We start from the raw sequence: 8,424 nt of genomic DNA on the forward strand, positions 1-8,424 counted from the left end.
CCGGTAAGCTAGAGAAGCAAAGGTTCAGCGTAACCTCGTTGGAGCAAGAAGCTTGAAGGGCTTAGGTACACTGGGTAGATTAGGCTTGGAGGGTCTTCCATTGTTCATGTATCCCAACTTCATTCTCTAGTGGATTATTGGCCACTTGGAGGGCAACGGAGAGGTTTTACACCGAGGACTTCAGTTTCCTCTTTGATAACACATCGTTGTGTTGTCTTTGTGTTTGCATCTCTCTTCCCTTAATCTTTGCCATTTAATTTCTGCTGTGGATGTGATTTTATTTGATTTAGATTGTTTTATCAATTCTATTTTAAGTTTATGTTTATATTCCGCACATACATTGTTTGATAATAAGCTTGAATTGGTAATTTGTAATTTGGGGGTTTAAATATTCAAGGTGTTTTACACAGTATTTGAACATTCAGTAATCTCGTTGGAGTAAGAAGCTTGGAGGACTTAGGTGCACTGGATAGATTAGTTTTGGAAGGTCTTCTGCAATTCATGTATCACAACCTCATTCTCTAGTGGATTATTGACCGCCTGGAGGGCAGCGGAGAGGTTTTACACCGAGGACTTCAGTTTCCTCTTCAATAGCGCATCGCTGTGTTGTCTTTGTGTTTGCATCTCTCTTCCCTTAATCTTTGCCATTTAATTTCTGCTATGGTTGTGATTTTATTTGGTTTAGATTGTTTTATCAATTCTAATTTAGTTTATGTTCATATTCCACACATACATTGTTTGAATATAAGCTTGAATTGGTAATTTGTATTTTGGGGGTCTAAACGTTTAAGGTGTTTTACACACTATTTGAAAATTCATTTTCTATTGAGGCCTCCACAAAAATACAACCCTATTACCCACTAAACCAATTAATGGGACAATTACCGCCTTAGATATAACTTGCTTTACCATGAGTTGCTCAAGTTATTATTAGACTTTCAAGGGCATTCCCCACTCTGAAATGGCATGGTTTGTGGGTTTATTTTTATTTTTATTTTTTTTTACAATCACCACCACTGCTAGCAGCATATTGATGTTCTTTCTATTTCCCTTTGTTTATTGGATTAGGTAACAAATTATCACTAGTGTGTTTGCCTCACCTTTATTATGTGTGAGACTGAATGGGAAAACAGATTAATGGGAGTGACAGACTAGGACCGTTCATTGAACCGTAAAAGGGGGAGGTTCAAGATTTTTGAGGTCGAACCGAGGTTGAACCATGATGATGTCATAATTAATTTAATATAAATAAATATATTAAATTAGTATAAATAGAAAATTTAACTAAAATAAACCAAATAAATATAAAGATCATCTTTCAAATGTTTTTTTCATATCACAACTTTTATTATAATGTTTCAAAAATTAACACTATATTATCAATTGTTAAACAAAATAATAATAATTAAAAGAAAAAAAAAATATTTATTCATAATATACTATCAAAGCAAGATTTTGCATTGTAAATTAAATAAATACTTACAATATTGTACACTTTCATGTAAATATGTATAATATTGTACACTTTAGGAATATATGCAATGTGTTTTGTGCATTTTTTAATCTACAGTTACATTTACATTGACAGTACAAAGGCAGTAAGTAAATTTGTGGGAATTGATGGGATTTTATCGTATGTAGAAGCAATCAAATCAAATAAGTTTAAAAAAAATTACAAATCAAATGAAAGATGGAGAGGTAGCCACATGTCAAACTCTTCACATGGAGAAAGGGTAGTGCCTGCCAACCAATGCCAAAGTGATAGACACTCATTGAAAAAGAAAAAAAAAAACTTGGCTAGTGACTTGTGTCTGGTGATAGAAGAAGAAAGAAGGCGCAAAACGGAAAAGAGGAAGAAGGAAAATGCAGATGAGGAAGAAGAAAAAAAGGTTTGTGCTTTTCATTTCATTTTATGTGGATCTATTAGTGTGTTTTGGGATTGCAATTTCAAATTTGGGGTTGAGAATGAGAGATAAAAAGACAGAAAACAAAGTGGCAAAACAACTCAATTTCACCGGTGATGAACTGATGAACTCGTTTTTTTTTTTTTTTTTTTTCTTTTTTTGGTCTTTTTGAAGCTTTGGTATGAACTGTGAGACCCAGTCACGGTTCTCAAACCCGGGTGGTTCGACCTCGGTTTGCACGGTTCACTGAATTTTTGTGTAGAGCGGGTTTTGAAAGTAAAAGAACTCTTCTAGTAGACGGTTTCCGGTTAACCGGATCGGACCATATGATCTGGTCCGGATTTCAAAACCATGGTTTTACACACTATTTGAACATTCATTTTCTATCAAGGCCTCCACAAAAAATACAACCCTATTACCCACTAAACCAGTTAATGCAACGATTACTGCCTCTAATTGACAGTTATAACTTGCTTTACCATGAGTTGCTCAAGTTATTATTGGACTTTCAAGGGCATTTCCCACTCCGAAATGGCATGGTTTGTGGGGTTTTTTTTTTATTTTTTTATTTCTTACAATCACCACCACTGCCAGCAGCATATTGATGTTCTTTCTATTTCCCTTTGTTTATTGGATTAGGTAATGAATTATCACTAGTGTGTTTGCCTCACCCTTTTTATGTGTGAGACTGAATGAGAAAACAGATTAATAGTAGTGACAACTCTATGGTTTATTGTGTTACTGCCATTGCCATCAGACCTTAAACTAAATTTTTGATTAACAATTTGAGACCCATCCTTTGTTGCTCAGATTTGGATATGAGGCACAATTTTATTATCTATCAATTTTGTTTAAACCAAGCACATAGCATTTTGCATGTTTGATTAAGATAAAAACGTAAAACTAGAAACTCCTATGGATGTATTATTCAAAAAGAATTGTTTATTTTACTAATTATTATTATTATTATTATTATTATTTGCTACGTAATTTGTCCAAGTCTTTGGGGGCACCCAGTGGTGGCTTATGGCTTATTAAAAATTAAAAATCCATCCTTTCTATAATATATATATATATATATATATATATATATACACATATATATTAGAACAATATATATAATATTGTTCTGCTTTCATAGAAAAGTATATGTAAAATTAAACAATTTATTTTAATAAAATAATTTAATTAATTATTTTAACAAATTAAATCAGAATTTTTTAACTTATAAAGGAGATTTTAACTCTATATGAGAATAAAAATGATTACTTTAAGAAAGACAAAAGGTTAGAATGGAATAACTAATCATATAATGAATAAATGGAAATTTTGATTAAAGAAAAAATTATTTAAAAAATTATAAGTAGATTTAATAGAGAAAAAAAAAATTATTTACATAGGAATTGAACGGTTATCCATAAGAGTGAGAATTATATCAAATTGAGTAAAGATTTTTAAAAATAATTGTCTATTAATCTTGACCCTTTTTTTTATGGTAAAAGGTCTACATAAGCATCCTCATTTATTTGCCATATCAAATTAATAAACACATATAAAGAAAAAAAAAACTAATAAATAATCATAAACAATTCAAGGGGGGAAAAAATGAATCATATAAAAAAAAATTGATTTATTTTATTTTCTCAAAAATTAAAGGAAAATTTCAAATGAACTCTACTAGGAAATAAAGGAAAATTTCAAATGAACCATATTAGGAAATACAATGCAAAACCCCAAAAAAAAAAAATGAAAATTCTTATTCTTTTTATCACTCCATTTTTTACTAAAAATTTTAGGATTTTAAGGTGGCCAATAAATCACACTAATAAAAGGATGATTTATTATTTGGATAGAGAATAAAAGGTTGATTCAAAGAGCTACAAAGATAGGATAGCAACAGATAGGTAATTGAATTAAAAATTGGCATGCATAATTATATTAACAATGCGTTAGATTTAACAGATGGCTTGGTCAATTAGGAATCACACCAAAGCTCTAGATGGAGTTAGATGTGTGTGTGTGTGTTACATTTGTGTTTTAACATTTGATAGCAGTACGATGCTTACAATAGAGTTGTTTTTGGGTTTGATTAACTTAAAGATATGTAACTACAAATATCTTTCTTAATAGTTCAATGATTGATGTCCAAACCAATTAAAAAAAATTATAAAGAATTAGGTAGATAGTAAAGAGTTGTTGAGGGAGAAATTGATGCCTCTGAATAAAATGTTCGGAAGCCAAGCCGAAACTGGACTATGGGCTCTTGAGATGGTACCCAAAGGCTTTTGGTGTGATGACAAGCCTATCCAAGCCAAAAACAAAGGCTGCACTTGAAAAAACAGCAACAAAAGTCCAATGAAAATACTTTACAATACTTAATTAATACGTTAGTGGTCCTATTTTGATAGTAAAAGGGAAATAAATTCTCCAGCGGTAAGGGTGAAATTACACTTAAGTCCAGAAAAATAAATTCTTCAACGGTACGGGTGAAATTACACAGTCCAGCAGTCAATGATTAAATAAATTTAGGAAAGTGTTAACTCCTGGGGGTCCTTGTATGTCTCAGTCAGGGGAATTTATTGTACTTTCGGCCATCATTACATCAATGTGAAGGAAGAGTTCAATTGTTACAAGTACATTATATCCTTCAGCAGTAAAACAAAAAGTAAAAATTAAAGGTTCCATGGGAAGAAGAAAAGGATTAATTGGTATGGTGTGAAAGGCGAGAGGGATCCCAGCTTAGTGTAGTAAGTATTAAACTAAAATTTTGGCGAGTGTGTGTTCATAAGGCATGAATGAGGTAATGTGGGTTGTTTTGAGTGAGTGGGATAGGATTAATACTGAGGTTAAGGCTTTAGTGAGTAGTGGGCTGTTTGTGACTAATTGGGAGACATTTATGAGTTGTGATTGTGTAAAGGGGGGAAAAGAATATTTGAGGTTAGGTGAGTGTAGTTTAAGGGGGATGAGTGGTGAGCTTAAAGAGAGCTAAACCACAAGCAAAATGGCAAACAAATCAAGAGTTTCAGTGGGAGTAGCTGTGTGTTTGTGGGCTGAGGTGCTTATGTTTTTATAATGAAGTTTTAGAGAAGTATTAATTAACAAGAATCCAAAAAAAACATAGGGCTGATTAGAGGCAAGGAATCAAGGTTAATCTTCCTAGGATTTGGCCAGATGTAGGAGATTTACTTTAGGGGCTGCTTTGCTTTTTTGGGTAATATATGACACATGATGGGATTTTGGAGTGTTTTACATTAAATGCCAGGATTTCTAAGGCTAAGTTTAACCAATGGGATTAAGGCATGTACCAAGAACGAATCATAATGTTGCAACTGAGATTTGGACCCCAAGAAGTAGGATTCAACACCCCAAGCCAGGTGTCAAACTCTAAGTCCACTTCAGGGGATTCTGTTGGAGATCCCTTTATGCTTTCCAAACCACATGTTTCCAATTTTTCCCCTTTAGGATTCATGGGCTTGGCACATGAATCATGTCTTGAACCTTTTGACATTTACAACATCAATTTGTTGAGGTTTGGATAACTTGGTTTCAGCTTCCATTCTGCTAGAGGTACAGTCTTGAGGAAGATGATGGAGTTCCATCACCCTTTAGACTTCAGCTGATATCATAACCCTTGGGCACTGTTCACATCAGGTAGAGAGTGATAGAAAGCTGATGAGATAGCCTCTAGTTCATCCTCAAAGACTTGGTTCTCTTATAGGGGCCTCCAACTGTACTTTGGTGCGGATAAACAAGGGTTGGTTGTCCATTTTCAATCCTCTGCCTCTTACTGGGATCTTTTGGATTAGGCTTGCTCACATGGGCTGGTTCCTTTGGGCTGGGTTGTGTGTATCCTACAAAATGGACATCAACAACACATGTTGCCATGGGTTTTCATTACTCATGGACTTTTATTAGTAAATATTTTTGGGTTTTTCATAGATACTTGCAATGGGCCTTTGGGCAATTAGTTGTAATGTTTGAAATGGTAGGACAAGTTTCAAAATACCTTTGTAAATAACATTTACTATGATGAATTTCCTATCATAAATAATGTTGATGGTTTCTAATAATCGCATCATAATTTAAATGATAAGCTTGTGGGATTGAATATTTACCATGAGTATTGAAGGTATATATTATGGACGTTGCGATGCAAATGATGACCATGTGTTTTATGGGTTTATAATATGAGAACATAATCTTCAAGATAACTCCCTATGAGCTTTTCTAAGACGATTGCCATGGTTTTTGCCATAGTAAAATTTAAGCAATAATTATACCATGATATTTTTTCTTTGCCAAGCATTAATAATCTTGGGCTTTTTGATAAAATAGTGCCAACATAAATTGGGTTTTTGATATTGCTAGCGAGAACTGGACTTTTGATATTGTCAATGAAAATTGGGCTTTTGATCTTGCTAGTGGGAACTGGGCTTTTTGACGAATAATTCGCCTCAGGTTTGAATCATAGGCTTTGATCATGGGGTTGAATCCCATTGGAAAAATAGTATCGCCATGAATTTGAATCGTGGTTTTTTTTTTTTTTTTTTTTTTTGAATATTTGCCAAGTATAAAATTCTTGGGCTTTAGAAAGGATTAGATTTTATCTTGCTCGATAAATAATTCAGGCTTTACGAGAAAATATTAGGTCCTATACTGTTTTGCATTCGTAGCCCAATTTTGTGATAGAAAGGAGAAAGGTTGTGGGCTAGCATAGTGATAGCCAAAAAATATTTAGGCATGCCCAATAATTTGTTTGTGACATTTGAAAAGAAATAAATAGGTGTTATTTAAATGATATTAGGTGTAAAGAAATGTAACCCAACAAGAGTAAAACACCCTGCAGTCTGCATTGCTCTATACCATGAAAGGGATTTCAATTGGATTAATATGCATGTTGCAGGAAGTGCAAGGATACAAAGAGGAAAGCTTTAAGACAAATAGCTCAAACTCAACAACAAAAGTAAGATGAAATCCAAAATTTCTCTATGATGTTTTCTTTTAGAATGTATGGAATTATTATGTTGCACATTAAGGATATTTTTATTGAATTATGAAGTAACTATTCAATTTATTTGTTTTTATTTTTTGGAAAAAAAATTGTCTAACAGTATATGGAGTTAAGAGTATTTTTGTGGTGTTAAAGTGATAGAATGACTTTGTATATATGAAAGTAGAGACTTCATCTTTACATAGTCTAAAATTTTGCTAGTTGGTGCATTCCTTGCAATATTATTTTGTTTTTAATTAATTTTTTAAAGTTTTTATGAGACTACTTACTACTGTATTTTGATGTAATTCATGGCAAAAATGGCCCATTACCATCAATTTTCAAAATAATTTGCCCAGAAACACTGTTTCCAAACTATATAGCAATGTACCACTTTTTTGGGTACTCGAGCTTGGTGAGGTCGAGTACCATGTTTTTTTAATCCACTGTCGCCCCATATTCAAGGAGCCCTATAGTGGCGTTTTTAATCCCTATAGTGACGTTTTCGGACCCTATAGCGGCGTTTTTAAGTCCCCATACCAGGTTAAGGGGCCCTATAGTGACGTTTTCGGGCCCTATAGCGGCGTTTTCCTGCAAATTTTTTTTTATAAGTCCCCATAACAGGTTCAAGGGGCCCTATAGTGGCGTTTTTAAGCCCTATAGTAACGTTTTTGGGCCCTATAGCGGCGTTTTCCTGCAAAATTTTTTTATAAGTCCCCATAACAGGTTCAAGGGGCCCTATAGTGGCGTTTTTTGGCCCGAAAACGTCACTATAGGGCTTAAAAACGCCACTATAGGGCTCCTTGAATATGGGGCGATAGTGGATTAAAAAAACATGGTACTCGAGCTTGACAAGCTCGAGTACCTAAAAAAGTGGTATATTGCTATATAGTTTGGAAACAGTGTTTCTGGGCAAATTATTTTGAAAATTGATGGTAATAGGCCATTTTTGCCTGTAATTCATAGATTACTACTATAGGATTTGAATTTCACGATATTTGAATTATTAATTATTGTTAGTGGAAGAGACCGATACTTGCTTCTAGCAAAAACAATTACACCTATTAACTCTTGGACCACCCTGAATTTATTTTGCATATCTTTTTGGAAATTTGGAACATGCTTTAAATGATTAACTCGTGGAGTCAAAAGAAAGAAAGAAAAAATCACTTTCTTTGATGTGCTTGAGTGCGTGTGTGAAGAAAGAGGATTTTTTTTTTTTTGTCCGTTTCAAATTTTTTTGAATGAATAAGAATTTCAAGATTAGATTTCATAGTTTTCTTTCTTGGAAGTTTTTTTTTTTTTTTTTTTTTTTAATTTATATATATACATTTTGTATTATCTAACTATAAAATGTTTAAATTACCACCTACAATTTGTCTTTTGTAATAAATAAAAGTGTTCTGCACATTGTGCATGTTATAAGCTAGTAATAACTAATAGTTGAAGTGTTTGACTTTTTGTTGACCACTCCTTAATGAGCCACGTGCCTCCATAAATTTATGCCATATATACGTTTAAAAACTGAAA

At 33.0% G+C, this 8,424-nt stretch overlaps 1 long non-coding RNA gene across 1 annotated transcript; it reads left to right on the top strand.

Moving 5' to 3' along the window:
- The first annotated feature begins 1,714 nt into the window (after nucleotides 1-1,714).
- On the top strand, nucleotides 1,715-7,115 carry LOC126726695 (uncharacterized). Its single transcript, XR_007656042.1, has 2 exons — nucleotides 1,715-1,889; nucleotides 6,808-7,115. It is a non-coding gene; the product is annotated as an uncharacterized LOC126726695 (long non-coding RNA).
- Nucleotides 7,116-8,424: the final 1,309 nt, after the last annotated feature.

This window comes from Quercus robur, chromosome 5 (assembly GCF_932294415.1).
Source record: "Quercus robur chromosome 5, dhQueRobu3.1, whole genome shotgun sequence".
Classification (NCBI taxonomy): Eukaryota; Viridiplantae; Streptophyta; class Magnoliopsida; order Fagales; family Fagaceae; genus Quercus; species Quercus robur.